This window comes from Manis pentadactyla, chromosome 17 (assembly GCF_030020395.1).
Source record: "Manis pentadactyla isolate mManPen7 chromosome 17, mManPen7.hap1, whole genome shotgun sequence".
NCBI lineage: Eukaryota > Metazoa > Chordata > Mammalia > Pholidota > Manidae > Manis > Manis pentadactyla.
In genome coordinates this window covers 25,365,624-25,384,241 of record NC_080035.1, presented here as the reverse complement: position 1 = coordinate 25,384,241, position 18,618 = coordinate 25,365,624, and the positions used below count along the sequence as shown (strand labels likewise).

The 18,618-nt window shown below is 39.5% G+C and overlaps 1 long non-coding RNA gene and 1 pseudogene across 1 annotated transcript in view; one reads left to right on the top strand and one right to left on the bottom strand.

The window, feature by feature from the left end:
• The window catches only part of LOC130681407 (uncharacterized), a 128,415-nt gene extending 122,747 nt beyond the window's left edge, over positions 1-5,668 (bottom strand). Inside the window, exon 1 of the long non-coding RNA XR_008994536.1 lies at positions 5,554-5,668. This is a non-coding gene — a long non-coding RNA (uncharacterized LOC130681407). The remainder of the gene's footprint in view (positions 1-5,553) is intronic.
• Positions 5,669-5,819: 151 nt separating this feature from the next.
• On the top strand, positions 5,820-6,682 carry LOC118916558 (protein SET-like; annotated as a pseudogene).
• The last annotated feature ends 11,936 nt before the right edge of the window (positions 6,683-18,618 follow it).

Below are 18,618 nucleotides of genomic sequence, written 5' to 3'. Positions count from 1 at the left end.
GCCCCACGGATGGGCTACAGCCCACATTGTCTTTTGCCCTGCATGCAACAAACGCTGATGTAACCATTGGGCTACATCAGAGGCAGGCTTTCCTTCTAACCAATGTATCTGGGCCAATTTATCTGCCTCATCATTTCCTGGGGATGCCAGTGGCAAATGACCTGTCACATGGTATACTGTAATTATTTTGGTCTGACCACCTGCCCATAAGTCTTGCCATAATTCTTGCCCCCAAAGGGGTTAGTGACCAACCAGCCAGTTGGCATGGTACCAGGTTAGTAGCCACAGGGTCAAGCCCTGATAGACAGCCCAGCTGTCAGTACAAACAACTGTAGGAGAGGGTTCCTGGCTGATCACAAGCCACACAGCCTGCAACTCTGCCCATTGGCTGCTCTTCCCCTCAGCATCTTCCATTCATACTGTCTCAGTCTTAGGATGGAAAGCTACAGCCCTCCATTTTGGGGGCTGCCCATGGCTGGAGCCATCTGTATACCATGCATCTTCAGGTATAGGGACTCATCCCTCCAATAGAGACTCTCTGCTACTAATGGTTCAAAAGCAAGTTCTTCCTGCTTTTCACTAGTATATGTCACTGGCCCCAATAAGCATTGGAGTTCTTCACTCAAGGGCTACTAGAGCGGGCACTATGCTGCTGTAGATAAGCACCCCACCTGGCTACTGTGGGCATTTATGCCACACCACTCCTTGGCTTTTGGGTCCAGTCTCGTACCCACCCCAAGATGGGATAGGTGGTTATTACCTTTATCAGGCCATTCCAGTGATGGGTTCTGTAGCCAGCAAGGTGTGATACACAGCAGCCAGTTGCTTTTCTATCAAAGTGCCTCTTTTCTATCAAAGTACCTCTGCCCCCTTCCAGAGTTGTGACCAGAATCCAATGAGTTGGCGAGTTCATTCAAGCCGCTGCCAGAGACCCCAGCCATAACCATCTTCAGTGACATAAACATCCAGCTCACAGGGCCTTGATGGGTCTATCACACTCAAGGCCTGCACAGCCTTGATTGCCCATTTTGCTGTAGTAAAGGCACATGCACATGTCTCATCCCAGTCCCACCTGACACCCTTTCATACCAACCAGTATAACGTCTTCAGAATTTGCACCAAGTGCGGTATAAACACTCTCCAATAGCCTAGAAGACCCAGAAATTCCTGTAGCAATGTTACAGTTGTGGGGGTATGAAAGGCCTGAACTTTGTCTATAACTGCTTCTGATATAACTTTGGTCTTACCCAACCAGACAACCCCGAAGAATTTAAAAGACAAACCAGGTCCCTGAACCTTGTTACTGTTCATAGCCCATCCTTTCTCCTGTAAATGCTGCAGCAGTCTAGGTGCTGCACCTTCTAGATCTGAAAGAGAATCAGATGTGAGCATGACATCATCAATATAATGGTACAGCCGCACCACTGGTGGTTTCTCCCATGTAGCCAACTCCTGGGCTACAAGTCCATGACAGATGGTGGGGCTGTGGAGGTATCCCTGTGGGAGGATGGTGAAAGTCCACTGCCGTCCTTCCCACATGAAAGCAAACTGTTCCTGACTTTTTTGCTCAATGTCAATGGAAAACAAGGCATTAGCAAGATCTACCACATAACTGTATGTTCCTAGTTCATGGCTGAGGGTATCCATCAAGCCTGCAATAGAGGGGACAGCAGCATGCATAGGGGGTATGACTGTATTCAGTTCTCTATAATGCACAGTCATACACCAGGAGCCACCTGGATTTTTTACAGGCCACACTGGGGAATTGAAAAGACTATGGGTGGGCTTTATAATATCCACCTTTTCCAGCTCCTGGAGAGTCTCTGCAATCTCTTTATGCCCTCCAGGCAGTTTGTATTGTTTGGTATTAGTCACCTGCCGAGGCACAGGCAAAGCTATGGGTGGGTGCCTAGCATGTCCCCTCAGAACTGCCTTCACCACATGTACTCTCAGTCTGAACTCACCTGCAGTGGTCTGCAACCATAGACCCTGCAGAATATCAATCCCCAAAATATACTCAGAAATAGGAGATATATACACAGTATACTCTTTTGGGGTAGATGCCCTATTCCCCAAGGGATTTGGGTTTTCACTCTGATAGCCTTCCCCCCGTATTCATCTATGATAGTGGGGGTCCTGGGAACTGCTCTGGGTTACCATGAATCAGTGAACATTCAGCCCCTGTGTCCACCAGAGCCAGGACATGTATGTTCACTGGGGACCAATGGATATCTATTTCAACATGTGGCCTCCGGTCCCTTCCTGGTCCCTCAGGGCAGATACCTTGACCTTTCCCTCAATCAAACTGTGTTCCCCAATCATCTTCCTGTGTGGGCTCAAGTGAGTCTGGTTTCAGCTGTTGCCATAGCTCTAGTAAGATCCTATTTGACTTCCCATCTAATTTCCTTCCATCTGCTCCTGCCTGTATTAAATCAACCTACATCTGGGTCCTTGTAACCTTCATAGGGCCCTGTAAATTCTTCTTGTGAGTAACAGGTCTTATTTCTTTCTGGATTCGTGTTGCTTCTGCCTCTCCTAAGTCTGCTACTGTAGTGTCACCTCGCTTATGGGCTGCCCTATGTGAGGGGAAAGAATGGCCACTAGAGACCCAAATATGGATCCATTTGAAGTACAATATTTCTCATCCCATAGTGAAAATCTCATTACCTGGGCCATAATTCTCTGCACTATAGATGGCATTTCTTATGCCTAGCTCTCAAAGCACCTGTTGGAGCTCAGCATATGTCTGCCATCTAACAGGAGAGGATGGTAGATCACCCTGATTAGGCCACACAGCACAAAATGCAGCCATAAGCCAATCGAGGAGGGAGTGACTCCCTGGGGTCCGATGTGCATTTTGTAATCGCTGCCTCAAGCCTGGCTGCGCTGTCAGGGAAGACAGCTTTCCAATCTGTGATCCCGACAGAACAATTCCATCCACCCCTAAGTCCCACAGACGCAGAATCCAAGCTGAAATTGACTCCGAGGGCTTCTGTCTAAACCGGGAGCCCAAATCCACCAGCTCAGTCTGAGTATAGGGGCAGATCATACAGTGCTCCACAACCTGGGGAGGCGGCTGCTCCTCTCTTTGGGGAACTTTCAGCTGCTGTGTTTTTCTTTTCTTTACAACCACTGGGCGTGCTTTCAATACAGGAGGCGCCAGTGCCTCCAGCACCACCCCGTCATCCTTCCCCAGCTCCTCTATTTCCGGGCCTGATGGCACCTTTCTCTCCCCTCCCCCGAGTGCCTCCTTTGCTACAACCTTTACTTTTTCTACTGCACCTTGCAGCAATGCTACCTCTGTCTTCAGAAGCTCTTTTACCTTCAGCTCAATGCTGCGCAGCTGATGTTCTCGTGCCACCTCCGCCTGTGCTTCCCTCAGGAGTTTGTCCTTTTCCTTGATGGCCTCTTCCTCCTTCTGAACACCTGGCAGCGCTGCTGTCTCGTCTCCAATGGCTCCTTGCTGCCGGCGCTCTCGTGCTGCCTCCTCCCGCATCAAGGCCACCTCCTTCCTCAGGGAACCCACAGAAGTTTGCAGCTCGTGTTTTCGCGCCGCCATTTCTTGGGTCTCCTCTACACCTTTTTAAGACTGTGAGAAGCAGCCAACCCACAGTCCCCACTGCCTCACGAGCACTCTGCTTCTCAAAGGATCTGCTTACTATATCAAGGGCCACCCCTACTGCCTCAGGTGTCACCTCCACTTGCCTCCAGTCCTGGGGTGGGGCCCAGCCTTCTATAAGGCAAGCCACCTCAGACCACATACCCATTGGGGGACGATCCACTGTCTCCCCATTCACAGGGGCAGCCCGCTGACGTGCCCCTCCCATAAGGGCAGCCTGTCTTTTCCTTGGTCAACAGTGAACCCTGCAGACTTTCGCCAATTGTCTTGCCAATGGGTTTCAGCCCCAGGCAAGTTCGCTATGGATTCAATGTGACCAAAGAAATTGACAGCAAAACGTTCTTGGGGTGACAGGGTTTATTACCTGGCTTGTTCTCCAGCAGTAGGTGGAACACTAGCGTCTCTGCCTCCGCCCAGAGCACTGGGCCGAGCTCTCTATATAGAGCAATAATAGCTTATTGCCTAAAGGTGTGGAAGCGGCAGCCCAGCAACAGGTCAGTTACATCATCAAGTGGTTTAAGTTCAGTGAGGATCCTGGACATAGGAACCCCAACTTCCCCACAGCATGTATCTGATAAGGGGTTAATGTTCAAAGTATTTAAGGAAATCCTTTAACTCAACAGAAAAAAAAAGGACAAACTCCACAAAACAACAAACAAAAGCAACCAAATAACCTGGTTAAACAATGAACCAAGGACTTTAATAGACATTTCTCCACAGAAGACATACAAATGGTTAAAAGGTATATTTTTAAAAGCTCAATATTACTAATCAGCAATGCAAATCAACATGAGATATCACCTCACATGTTAGAATGGTTATTATAAAAAAAAAACAAAAACAGAAGATAACAAGTGTTGCCAAGAATGTGGAGAAATTGTAACCCTACACACTGGTGTTAGGTATAAAGTGCTGAAACCACTATGGTATTTCCTCAAAAAATTAAAAATAGAACTATCATATGATCTAGCAATCACACTGCTGGGTATGTATCCAAAATATTTTAAATCAGCATCTGTATTCCCATAGTCATTGTGGCATTATTCACAACAGCCAAGATATGGAAATGACCTAAATATATGTTAAAATTAAAAACAAATGGAGACCAGCCTTGCAAATTGCCTGAGTAGACAAAACCAGTTTAGTCATACAAAGCTCAATTTAACTTATTTTGCAAGACTAACTTGACCTAGTCATTTATTTATGCCTCTGAAAGTCCTAAGCAAAACTTAAACTGTTTCCCAAAGTTGATATGAAGCATCTACTGACCAACTCCCTATCATTTAAGAAATCTCTACTATGATAACCAATCTCTGCGAAGAACAGTCACTGCTGCCTCATTAAGTAAACTGCTTTATAACAATATGCCCCTGGGATTCATTCCATGTTCTAGTTCGAGTGCTCCTGGTCCCAAATCGGCTTTGCATGGGTGGACAATACATTTTTTTTACTAATTACTACTTTGGTGATTCACTGGTTTTACTTCTGCTATTTCTGAACTTCTGACATCACCAAGGGATGAACAGATAAAGAAAATGTGTTTATATGCAATAGAATATTATTCAGCCTTAAAACAGAAGGAAACCCTGCCCTTGTAACATGGATGAACCTGTAGGCCGTTATGCTAAGTGAAATAAACTAGTCACAGAAGAACAAATACCACATGATTCCACTTACAGGTGGTACTAATATAGTCAAACTCAGAAACAGAGACAAGAGTGGTTTCTAGGGGCTGGAGGGAGACGAATAGGGAGAGTTGCTGTTCAAAGAGTAGAGTTTTCAAATGCAAGATAAAAAAGTTCTGGAGATCTGGTGTATAATGTTATGGCTACAGTCAATGCTATGCTGCACACGCAAACATTAAGAGGGTAGACCTCATGTTTTCTTCAATAAGAAGAAAATAAACTATCAAAAATTGAAATAGCAATACCTACTTCAAGATAACGTAAGAGTTCCGCAGTCAGGAGGAGGTGACTCCGGAGCAGAAAGCTGGGGCGTGGGGCCGCCAGCCCGCCCTCCGCGGCCTCCCTTCACCAAGCAGAGGCCACCAGCCGCCAGCCGCGCCTGGATTTCCCGCCCAGAGGGCCGCGAGTCAGCCGCGCGCGCGCGGGGGGGGGGGGGCGGCGGCGGCCGGGAGCGCGCGCGCCTGGCGCGGAGGGAAGCGGCTCGCAGCGTCGGCCTCCGGGGCCGCGGCCTCAGCGTGGAGCAGCGACTACAGCGGGCACGCGGCCAAGGAGGACCTCAGAAAAAAAAAAAAAAAGCAATCGAACATACTGATGAAGTACAAAGTGAAATAGACTTAGTGAACGAGCCAGTGCGGACTTTTTCAAAATACAACAGAATATAACAAACTCCACCAACCAAATTTTCAGAAGTTTGGCATTGATCTCCAAAACCCAGATGTGTCAACCATCCACAAGTGTCTGCATTCCTTGCGGAGGAGGATTATTTGAAAAGAATTTTAGTGACAGAATTTGAAAATACTTAATCAAGTCCCAGAATAGGTTTTTTTTTGATGAAATAAAACATTACTTTGATAAGAAAGTTCTTGCCAAAGAATTTCATATGAGTAAGAATGGTGATCCATCTTCAAAGGCTGCTGAAATGACATGGAAATCTGGAAAGGATTTGACAAAATGTCCAAGCAAACAGAATAAAGCCGGCAGGAGGAGACAGCATCAGAAACTGAGAGCTTCTTTACCCGGTTTATTGGCCTCCCTGATGCAGGTGCAGATGGGTTAGGAGAAGTCACCGATGATGATATTTGCCCAAATCCATTACAATACTGCTTGCTTCCTGACGTGGATAATGAAGAGAAGAAGATGTTGCTGCTGCTGATGATGATGAAGGGGATGAAGATGAAAGTAAGATAATGATGAGGGGGAGGAAGGACAAGATGACTGCTGGAACACTGATGGATTTAAACCTTCCTTTTTAAATTTTCTGCAGTTCACGGTAGCAAGTAGCAGTCTTCTTTTTCCCTCTGTGCTCATGAAAGTAATTCAAAAATTATACTGTGCCCCAGGTGGCTTAGAAAGTACTAATCCACTTACAATAGTTTAAAAAGTATGTAATGTTGGTTCTCATCGTATCTACTTTGATTCATCAATCTGAATCCCGTAGAAATAGGGTGGACACTGGAGGATGAATATAGGCCATTAATTGTAGTCCAAATCTCAAATTAGCTGAAATTTAATATAGCTTCAGTCATAGGATATGTGACCACTGATTTGGAAAATGTGTTCTTTTCTATCTCTATAAGAAAAGATAATTGAAACCAGTTCACATTCACATGGAATAAACAAGGAAACAAAAATGCAAGCACAGTTTTGTTCCTGTGCTATGTTAACTCTTCCATCTCTGTCATAATTTAGTCAGAAGAAACATGGGCAATCTGAATATTCTATAACCATAACTAATGTGACCCACTGATACACAAGTGAAATGGTACATCCGGAATACATTACAATTAGAGACAAAGTACACGAGTCAGACACATATGCAAGAAACCTCTATTTCCAAGACACCATCATTGCTGCACCAGTGTCCCTTCTCTAAGACATTCTCTCATGTCCAAGGAAATCCCTTATGACCAGATGAAAGAGGAGAGGAAATCATTAATTTAGCTTATTTGTTTGTCTTGATATGACAGTGCAAGTCAAAATCAGTAGCAACTGCAATATACTACCGCAACTGTTGGTCTTGAAAAATAGTGACAAGTGAAAATCTTCCCAATGGGCATAACTTTAGACTGTGAACTTTGTATGGACAAAGTAGGGCCCAAGGAGAAAATAAAAAGAGTCATGGTTAGTTGTTCAGAATCCTGGAAGGAAAGAAATATTGCAACAGTGAAGATAAAGAAGTGTAGCATACAGGCATATAAATGTGCCAGGTCTTATGTTTAATTAAAATGCATCCATTTCTGGAGAAGGACCAATCCACCGAGAAGCCAAATGACCCAGCAAGCCTCTGTAATTGGCAACGGCCAGCATGGCATAATGGGTACATGAATGAAGTGGCCATAGGGCGGCCATGAAGGCAATGCCAGGGGCCAACAGCACTGGTTCACACTACTAATGCTAGTCTGGCTGCTGCTACAGCCCAGGGTTCAGCCTGCCAATAACAGAAACCAGGGGCGGGCTGTGGAACTATCCCTTGAGGAAATCAACAGCAGCTTTGGTGATGAGGGACCAGTGGTTTGACCACTGGTATGTGCTGGGGTATATGTATATCTTTACTATATGCACAACCTTAGTATATCTGAGGACTCATCTGACTTATGGTATCATATTATACTTTAGTTTTCATTCGTGTGGGGTCTTATTTTACAGAAAAACATATATAGGAATGGACTCAAGATCATGAATTCACTGATTTTATACTTCCAGGCTTGTTAGCTATTCCAAGAAAAATCCTTTTCATTCCAACACACACCTTTTCATCTGAAAGGATAATTGTGCTGAAGAGTGGCTACAAAACCATCACAGGACCTAGTTTCAGGTAACCCCAAATATAAACCGGTATATAAATATTTAGTGAGTGGAAGAGCTGTTTAGGAAAATGTGAACCTTTTCTAACTGTTTTTTTCATCCCTCATTAGGCCTTTTGTTTTTTTAAAAGAGGGAAAAACATTCATTTTATAGTTAGCAACAACATGTTGCATGCCTACTGTAAATTAGGCAGTGTGATAATATCTGGAGAAAAAAGGAACACATGAGCCCGTATCTCTAATATCTCAGAAACTAGTGGGCTCATATCTCCATTTGTTAATACCTGTAGCTGGTAACCTTAATTACATACTGTTCAGTGGCCTGCTTACTTGCGTACTTTAGAGGAGAGTCTTACCCAAAGTTCTAATCCTCTGGGTGTTAATCTGTCACTGGAAACACTTTCAACCTTAATTTTCTCACTTTTGATCATGACTCACCCATATAACTCAGTATAATTTAGTCTGTAAAATTATATATAAAACTCATATAATTTAGTCTGTAAAAAGGAGTTGCAATATGTATATTCATGAGTAGCATCAGGGCAGAGGAACATTTTAAACAATTTTGGAACCCAAAGGGATTTTAAAATTGTCACTGTGATGAGTTGGGTTTAAAATTCAGTGGCCTATAGTAAAATAAAGTCTTATGACAACACAGTTCCTGCTTTAGGCATCTCAAAATCAATACAGTTTGGTATATCAGAAATTCTGGAAAAGACAAATTATATTACATTTTCATATAATAATACTGAATATTCTATTACTTCTCATTCCTACAACCACTGTCCCATTTCAAGTCCTACTTGTCGCTTGTCTGTGCGATGTCAACAGCTCAGATGGTCTCTGTTACTAGGACTCCCTCCTTTCCTAGATGACGTTCTGATGAAACAATATTTACTTTATGTGACTTGACTTTTTCAGAATCACATCAGTTCCTCATATCTACTCAGTAGTTGTAAAATATTTTTAAATATACACTTTTATTCCACAAAGGCATTATTACAGAAAATTTTTTATTATTGAAAAAATAGACACTTTACTTCTGACTATGATGGAATAATTAGTACTGGAATAACTCTCCACCGATCAACAAATATGCAACTGAAAAAAATATATGAAGCAACTGATTTTAGGCACTGGACAGTGGGTGGCACAATAATGTAATCTCAGAAAGTTTTTGATTGAGTAACTACTACACTATCTGTAAATACCTAACAGCATTGTGTCATTTTACTCTAATAAAATGTACATAGAGATTTATATGGTCCTTCATAAATTCATCTTTTAATTATGTATCTCCTTAGACACATATAAATGAATTGTTAGCCATTTCTACTTTGAAGAAAATATTTTTATAACAATTGTCTATCATTTTATTTTATATTTGAGTATAATGAAATTTCTATTTTTATTTTAAAAATATTTTTATCTTAAAATATTTTTTATTTTAATCCCTCCAAACAAAACTTTCATGAGATTTGCCTGCCCTGTATTCTTCTATATCTGTATTTCACAGTCAAATGCCTGGTACTTTGTAGGTATTCAATATATATATATATGCTGAGTTTATGAAGAAAGCGTAATAGATTTCTTCTCAAATAAGCACCCAGTACAATGTTCTGGATTAAATGGTTTTCCTATGAAGATACTTTAGGAAGTATGTTAATCAAAATCACCAATCTATCTATCTATCTATATATATAGTATAATTATATATATTTCCTAGACTTACTGTACTATATTTACAGTTCTATATCTAATATTTACAATACTATTTATAAATGTGTGTATATTGAAGTTATGATAAAGATTATAAATTACTTGGCCATATATACTATTATTTATATTTAAGAAAACTATGTTAGCCATTTAGTTTTTTGCAGAGTTTGTGGGCAGATAAGTATTAAAAATTAAGTCAAGGAAAAGGAAAACAAGGCACTAAACATACAATTATTTTATGGAACAAGACATTATGATAGATGCAAGTTATACAAATAAGAATTAGGACTACAAATGTAAACTTTTCCTATAATACATATAAATGAGTATTATATTTCACATCAGCATTCATTCAATAAATATTCTGTAAGTACCCATCTATGCCAGAAACTGTAGAAAGCACTTAGCCTGTATCTGTGAACAAGGTAGACAAAACACTCTGCCGCCATGGAGCTTATCTTCCTCTAGTGGGAAATACATAAAAGCAATAAGCAAAATGGATACAATAAATTAAATATTATGCTGAAGATGTTAAGTATCTTGGAAGAAAAGGTGCAGAGAAAGTATTGGAGAGAAGAGCAAGTTGCAATTATAAATACAGTATTGGAGGTAGAGTTAAATTTCAGCCATCAGAGAATATTTGAAAAAAGACTGAAACAGCTGAATTTGGGCCACATTACCATTTTAATAAGGAACATTTTAAGAAAGAGAAAAACCTGTACAAAGTCCCTAATACTTTGATAAGGAATATTTTAAGAAAGAGAAAAACCTGTGCAAAGTCCCTAAGATACAAGTAAATTTGGTTTGTTCAAGAATCAGCAATGAAGTCAAAGAGAATGCAGAAAGTGATGGAAGACAGAAGAGTAGATAAGGAAGCAAAAATAGTGGTATTTTACAAAGATATTTCATATTCAGAATTTATTACATATTTAGCAAAGGATTACATATATACGATTAACTTTAAGATTTGAAAATTTAAACCTAAAAGAATAAATTATTACAGTTAAGAAAATTTAGTCTCACAGGAATAATAATGGAAGGTGTACTGTTTCTTGTTCAGCTGAAAATATAGAATCAGAGGATAATAGAAAAATTCAGGTGTCCTTATTCAGATTTTATGTAAGACAACTTCATCTCTTGTGGTCTCTGGTGTCAAAACAGGATGTTACAAATAACATAGCCCCTTTAGGTACTTTTCAAAAAAGTCTGTTTTATGTAGGGCACCAATAGCCCACAACCCATAGCTGGTGGCAGAAGTTAGGATTTCTTTTTTTTTTATCCAAATCTTTAATCCCTCGTAGTACTTATAAAAGAAAGAGCAATTGGAGTTTTTGGCTTTGTGAAAGTGAAAGCCCCATATCCTTTTATTTAGTAACAAGTGGCTCTTCACATTTGATCTGTTGCACTATAAAAGAATAGAACTTCAATATGAACATCACACAAACACCTCACTATTCATTCTTTTGTTCCATGTGGCCTCTGCTTTCAGTTCTTAAAAGCTCTTCTTCCACATCTTCTGAAGTTGGTACCTTTACTGAAAAGAATTTCTAACTGTCCAGGAATTTTGGAACTACTATAAATCAGGTGAAAATTTAGCAGTAGAGATCTGAAAATGTTGCTTTGCTTTTAGTTTTTCTTTAAAAAATATCAAATACCAGAATAAAATAATACTATAACCTAGTGAATATACCAGGAAAATTATATAAACATTTGAATATTCAGGATACAATCAGTGATTATATTTTAAATTCATAATTGTCTATATCAGATAGTATAAAACAGCTGAAAATACATAAAGTTGTTTCATGTTTTGTAGCTCTAATGTTTGGTGTGTACACATATAGAATAGCTATGCACTCCTGGAAGGTTGTTCCTTTCATTGTAATATTATATCCCTTAATGTCTGTGGTAATTTTATTTGCTCTGAAGACTATTTTATTTGAAGACCATCTAAGCTTTTTTAAAATTAATATTTTCAGGATATATCTTTCTCCATCATTTTACTTTCAATATGATATATCATTACATTTGAAGTGAATTAATTTTGTTAGATAGGTTATGTTCAAATTTACTCTGCCTATTTCTTTCCCTTATTTGGTGTATTTAGAAAATTTACATTTAATGTAGAGTTGTACCTCAGAGAGATTGTGAGTTCACTTCCAAACCACTGCAATAAATTGACAAATGGGGATTGCAATAAAGGAGTTTAAATAAATTTCTTAGTTTCCCAGTGCATGTAAAAGTTGTTTATACTGTAGTCTATTGTGTGTAATGCCATTACATCTAAAAAACAATAAGTATATCTTAATTAAAAATACTTTATTGCAAAAAAAATGCTAACCATCATCTGGCTTTCAGCAGATCATAATCATTTTGCTGGTGGAAAGTTTTGCCTTGATGTTGATGGCTGCTGACTGATCAGTATGATGATAGTCGCTGAAGGCTGGGGTAGTCTTATTTGAAGTGTCTTAAAATAAGATAACATTGAAGTTTACTGCACTGACTCTTCCTTTCATGAATGACTTTTCCAGCATGTGAGGCAGTTTGATAACATTTTACCACACCCAGTAGAACTTTCAAGATTGGAGTTAATCCTCTCAAACCCTGCTGCTGCTTTATCAACTAAGTTTATGAAATATTCTAAATCCTTTGTTCTAATTTCAGCAATGTTCATAGCATCTTCATCAGCAGTAGACTCCATCTAAAGAAACCACTTTCTTTGCTCACCCATAAGAAGCAACTCCTCACTAAAGTTTTATCATGATACTGCAGCAATTCAGTCCCATCTTCAGGCTCAACTTCTGATTCTAGTTATTTTTCTTTTTCCAACACATCTGCAGTTACTTCCTCCACTGAAGTCTTGAACCCCTCAAAGTCATCCATGGGGGTTAGAATTGACTTCTTCCAAATTCCTGTAAATGTTGATCTTGTACTTCTTCCCATGAATCATTAATGTTCTTAATGGCATCTAGAATGCTGAATCCTTTCCAGCAAGTTTTCAATTGACTTTGTCCAGATCATCAACAGCATCACTATCTATGGTACCTGTAACCTTCCAAAATGTATTTCTTAAATAATAAGACTTGAAAATCAAAATGACTCCATGGTCTCTGGGCTGCAGAATGGATGTCATGTTAGCAGCCATGAAAACAGCATTAATGTTATTGTACATGTCCATCAGAGCTTGTGGGTGACCAGGTGCACTGTGAAAGAGCAATCATAATTTGAAAAGAATAGTTTTTTTATGAGCAGTAGGTCTCAGCAGAGGGTTTAAGAAATTTAAAAAACCATGTTGTAAACAGACATGTTTCATCCAGGCTTAGTTTTTCCATTTTTAGAGCATAGGCAGAGTGTATTTAGCATAACTCTTAGGGGCCCTAGAATTTTTTGAATGGTAAATGAGCTTTGATTTCCACTTAAAGTCACCAGCTTCATTAGCCCCTTACAAGACAGTCAACCTGTCCTTTGCATGTTTAGTGTAGCCTCCTTCGTTATTACCACATAGTTATCTTACCTAGATTATCTGGATAACTTGCTGCAGCTTCTACATCAGCACTTGCTGCTTCTCCATGCATTTTTATTTTATGGAGGTAGTGTCTTTCCTTAGACCATATGAATCAACCTGTGGTAGCTTCAAACTTCTCCTGCAGCTCCCTCACCTCTCTCAGCTTCACAGAATTAAAGAGAACTAGGGCCTTGCTATGGATTAGGCATTGGCTTAAGCGGATATTGTGGCTGGTTTGATCTATTATCCAGACCTCTAATACATTCTCCATAGCAGCAGTAAGGCTATTTCACTTTATCAGCCGTGTCTTCACTGGAAAAGCACTTTTAATTTCCTTCAAGGAACTTCTCCTTTGCATTCACAACTAGGCTAATTGTTAAGTGCAATAAGCTTAGCTTTCAGCCTATCTCAGCTTTCAAAATACCTTCCACACTAAACTTAATCATTTCTTGCTTTTGATTTAAAATAAAAGACATGACACTCTTCCTTTCACTTGAACACTTACAGACCATTGTAGAGTTACTAATTGACCTAATTTCAATATTATGTCTCAGGGAATAGAGGGGCCTGAGGTGAGGGAGAGAGACAGGGAACACACACACTATTTACTGATTATTTTCACAGTCTTATGTGGGTGTGGTCCATGGCACTCCTAAACAATCACAATATTAATGTCAAATATCACTGATCACAGATCACCATAACAAATATAGTAATAAAAAGTTTGAAACTTTGCAAAAATTACCAAAATGTGATGCAGAAACATGAAGTGAGCAGTTGCTGTTGAAAATATACTGACAGACTTGCTCAGTGCAGTTACCACAAACCTTCAATTTCCAGAAAGCAAAATATCTGCAAAGTTCAATAAAGAGTGTATCTAACTCCTAAAAAGAGCATCATTCAATATGCAAACTTATGTGGAATTCCACAATTGAACAATATAGCAAAAAGTGAAGAAGATTTAAAAGATTCTCAGATGCAATTACAAGATTAACATTCTCAAATTAGATATTCATTTATCACTTATTCAACAGTGTATGTTAAATGAATAGAGTAAATGGGTTACTATTAAAATTTTTTAGTATAATTGTGAAAATGTTGCTTCATAAAAAGAATAGCTAGATAATGAATAAAGAATACAGGTTATGGCTATAAAGTGATTGTTTTGTACAAAAGGATTTGAGAGTAACCGCAAAACTTGCTCACCTATTTTATATTAAGAGCATTATTTTGTATGGAAAATCTTTTTCCTTCATGTTATATTATAAATGATAAGCAGTTATTTTCTCTAGTATCAAGGATTTAACTTTACTTGTGCTATTTCAAATTTTATTTAATACATTTCTAGATAATGTACTTATATAAACTTGAAAAAACAGTAAGAGTAATAAGATTATCTACAGATCAACTAACACCTTGATATTTATTAGCAAGCTTCTTAATTGCTGTCAGTCTGTTATATAAGCATATCTCATTTTGGTCTTAATTTGCATTTTCATGATTACTAATGAGGTGTAGCACACTTTCTTGTGTTTATATAAGCCATTATGTTTATAGAAGCCACTCATAATTATTCTTGTATAAAATCTTATCACTTATACTTTTGGAGTAACCTATGATTTCTTAATAACAATTAGTACTTACCTATGCAGTTGACTTTTGAATATCATGGTGGTTAGAGGCAAGAACCTCACACAAAATCCACATATAACTACTGACTCCCCAAAAGTTCAACTAACAATAGCCTACTGTTGCCTGGAGACCTTGATAACATAAACAGTCAATTAATATATATTTTGTATGTTGTATGTATTACAAACTGTATTCTTATAATAAAATAGAGAAAAGAATGTTTTTTTCAAACTGTTATAATTCTAAAAGATTTTCAAGTATATTTATTGAAAAAAAATTCACATATAAGTGGACCCGTGCAGTTCAAACCCATGTTGTTCAAGAATCAACTATGTTCTGTTTCTGTATGTAAGTCCGTGAAGAGGAAATCCCAGGGAAAAATACCTCTAAAAACCAAAATCAGTCAGAGGGAGAAATAAAGTTTAAAACCCGTTTATTGCTTACAAACTGCAGTCCAGTGCTGTCTCTCTCCTCTGATCCTGAAGAAGCAAGCAAGCAAGCAAACCAGCCCCTCCCTTTAAACTCTCAGGTTCGGACACGCCCTGGGTTGCCCAGGTAATACCCATTGACATGGAGATGAACTTCTCTCCACCCCTCAGAATATGCAAATGTACTAAAGTCAGGAGAGATGCTCTGGAAATGTTACAATTTTACCCACACTGTAGTAGAGTAAAAATATTTTAACAGCTCTAATGTTACATATGTGTGGCCCAAATTCAAGCATATTTCTTTTGGAACATACAGCTGTTTTTGTCTTCCCATTCAAATATTTTGTTGGCTAGCCATATGAACAAAAAAAGTACATATATACCCACCATTTATAAATGAGTATGTTTTTGTTTGGTTGAGCATTTAGACTGGCAGCTTGCTTAGAAACTGTAAACTATGTAACAATATGCCCTTTATTGGTCCCAATATGTGACCATGCTTTCTGCGAACATAAGATTTATTTCACTGTGTTCCAAAGTAACACTTTTCATTTCTATATATTTATATCATTCTAGCTATATTCACATAGGTAAGTAGGTACTATATATATTTTCTGCTCTAAAGATTTTATTAACAGATATGAAGAAAGTGAAGGTTCCTATGGCCAGGACTCTCACCTGGCACTTGGCTTGCTCACTACATGTGTGTGGGCAATACATTATTAACTATGTATGAAGAGCTCTGCCCCATGCTCTGGGCTGCACAGCTTCAGGACAGCAAGACTTGCCACCATGGGAATAAAGTTGGGTATAAACCCTTTCATCCATGAATGCTCCACTGTCATTTTTTAGTTTCATTGAAGCCCCAGTATGGACAAAGTAAAGGTTCCTGTGGCCAAGATTCTCACCTGGCCCTGGTTGGCTAGCTCACTACACATTTGAATACATCATTATTGACTCTATACAGAGAGCTTTGTCCAGTGCTCTGGGTGACATGGTGGCATGGGTGCAGGAGAGCAGAGACAAGACTGAAGTGGTGGCAGCACCGAGACCAGACACTGAGATGGCTGTGGGGGCAGAGAGGCCCAGAGGCAGAGACTGGCTTGCTGCATGCAGACTTGCTCCGAGTGGACAGGATTCTAGTGATTGACCTGTCACCCATGGAAATAAATCAGGTATAACCCTTTCACCCCAAGAATGTTCCACTGTCATTTCTTTGGTCTCATTGAATCCAGAGTGATCTTGTCTGGGGCTAAAACCCATTGGCAAGACACCCTGGTAAGTTCATTATGGATTCAGTGAAACTGAGGAATGACAATGGAATGTTCTTGGGGTAAAAGGGTTTATTAGCTTGTTCTCCTGGTGATAGGTCGAGCACTGCAGAATTATATCTGCATCCAAGTAATCTTCCGTTGTCTCTGCCTCCACCCAGAGCACTGGTCAGAGGATTTTATATAGTGACTCATTCAGTAATAGCTCATTGCCTAGGGTGTGGAAGCAGTAGCCTAGCAGTAGGCCAGTTACATCATCAAGTAGTTTAGGTTAAGGTGAGGATTCTCACCATAGGAATTTCCATTTTCCCTACACAACACATAACTGTGCAGTGATTTGACAACAGAAACAGAATGGTTACTGATCTAAACAGTGTTTTTCATAAATGCAATTGGAAAGAGTAATAGTGTTATGAAAGTATGACACTTAAGAAGAAAAATATCATAAAGAAAAATTCTTCTCTGTGTGTGTGTGCGCGCATAAGTAATTCATGTAAATGGTTGTAGTCTCCTCCAATTTAAACTGGCACCATCCCTGCACATCCAGCTCTCTAATCAACATAAATGGAATGTAGCTGTCTGAGAGTATACCATTCCTGGAGTAAAAATATTTCAACAAGAACAATTACCAAAATAGAGATATTTCATAGATTCTTTGATCCACTCTGTGAGAATTCAAGCCTTAGTTAAATTCCACACAAATAACACTGAGAATCCCAAAGAGTGCTCTGAAGATTGGTATCTAGACTACTCTGTGCCCAGCAGCCCTCTGCATCCTCTGCTGCTCCAGATGACTAGCAGATCTCATGTTCTAGCTGATGCCCAAATAGCATCTAACATGTGATGTGCCTTTTAAAAATATACTTTAATTAATGTGCAAGATAAAGATTATTGATATCTTTTGTGTTTGTGGATTTCACTAGTGTTGCAATAGTCATGATACTTATGTTGTTGACTGGTATCATCACTGTAGTCTGCTTCAAAATATATTTTCATTTTATTTGTTATTTTAGAAATACCTCCTTGCTTTAGTGTGGGAAAAATTGAAGTTCCTATGTCCAGGATCCTCACCTGAACCTAAATTACTTGATATAACTGGCCTACTGCTAAGCTACTGTTTCCAAACCCACAGGCCATAAGTTATATTGACTAAGTCAATAAATAAAGAGCTCTGCCCAGTCCTCTGGGCAGAGGCAAAAATGAAGGAGGATTGCACACATAATTCTAGTGCTTGACGTATCACTGGGAGAACAAAGTCGGGTAATAAACCCTTTTACCCTGAGAATGTTCCATTGTCATCCCTTGGTATTACTGAATTCACAGTGAACTTGCCCAGGGCTGACACCCATTGGCAAGACACTTAGGAATATTTAAGCACAGGTGTATATGATCAAGATAGGCATTCATGGTGCAGGGAGGTAAGGAGGAGAACTGTGGATAAAGTGAAGGTTCCTATGGCCAGGATTCACACCTGGCCCTGGTTGGCTAGCTCACCAAACACGTGTGGTCAATACATTGTTAAGTCAGGGGAGAGGAAATCGCAGGGCAAAATACCTCTAAAAACTGAAATCAGTCAAAGCAAGAAATAAAGTTTAAAACTCATTTATTGCTTACAAAACTGCAGTCCAGGGCCATCTTTCTCCTTTGCTCTGGAAGAAACAAGCAAGCAAGCAAGCCCCTCCCTTTACACTCTCAGGTTCAAACACACTCTCAGTTGCCCAGCTAATTACCCATTGATATGCAGAAGAACTTCTCTCTACCCTGAGGATATGCAAATGCACTAAAGCCAGGTGAGATATTCTGGAAATGGTACAATTTTACCCACAAGTTGTTATTGATTATATAGAAAGAGCTCTGCCCAGTACTCTGGGTGACATGGTGGCATGGTTGCAAGGCTGCAGGAGAGCAGAGACTGAAGTGGTGGCAGCACTGAGGACAGAGAGTGAGATGGCTGA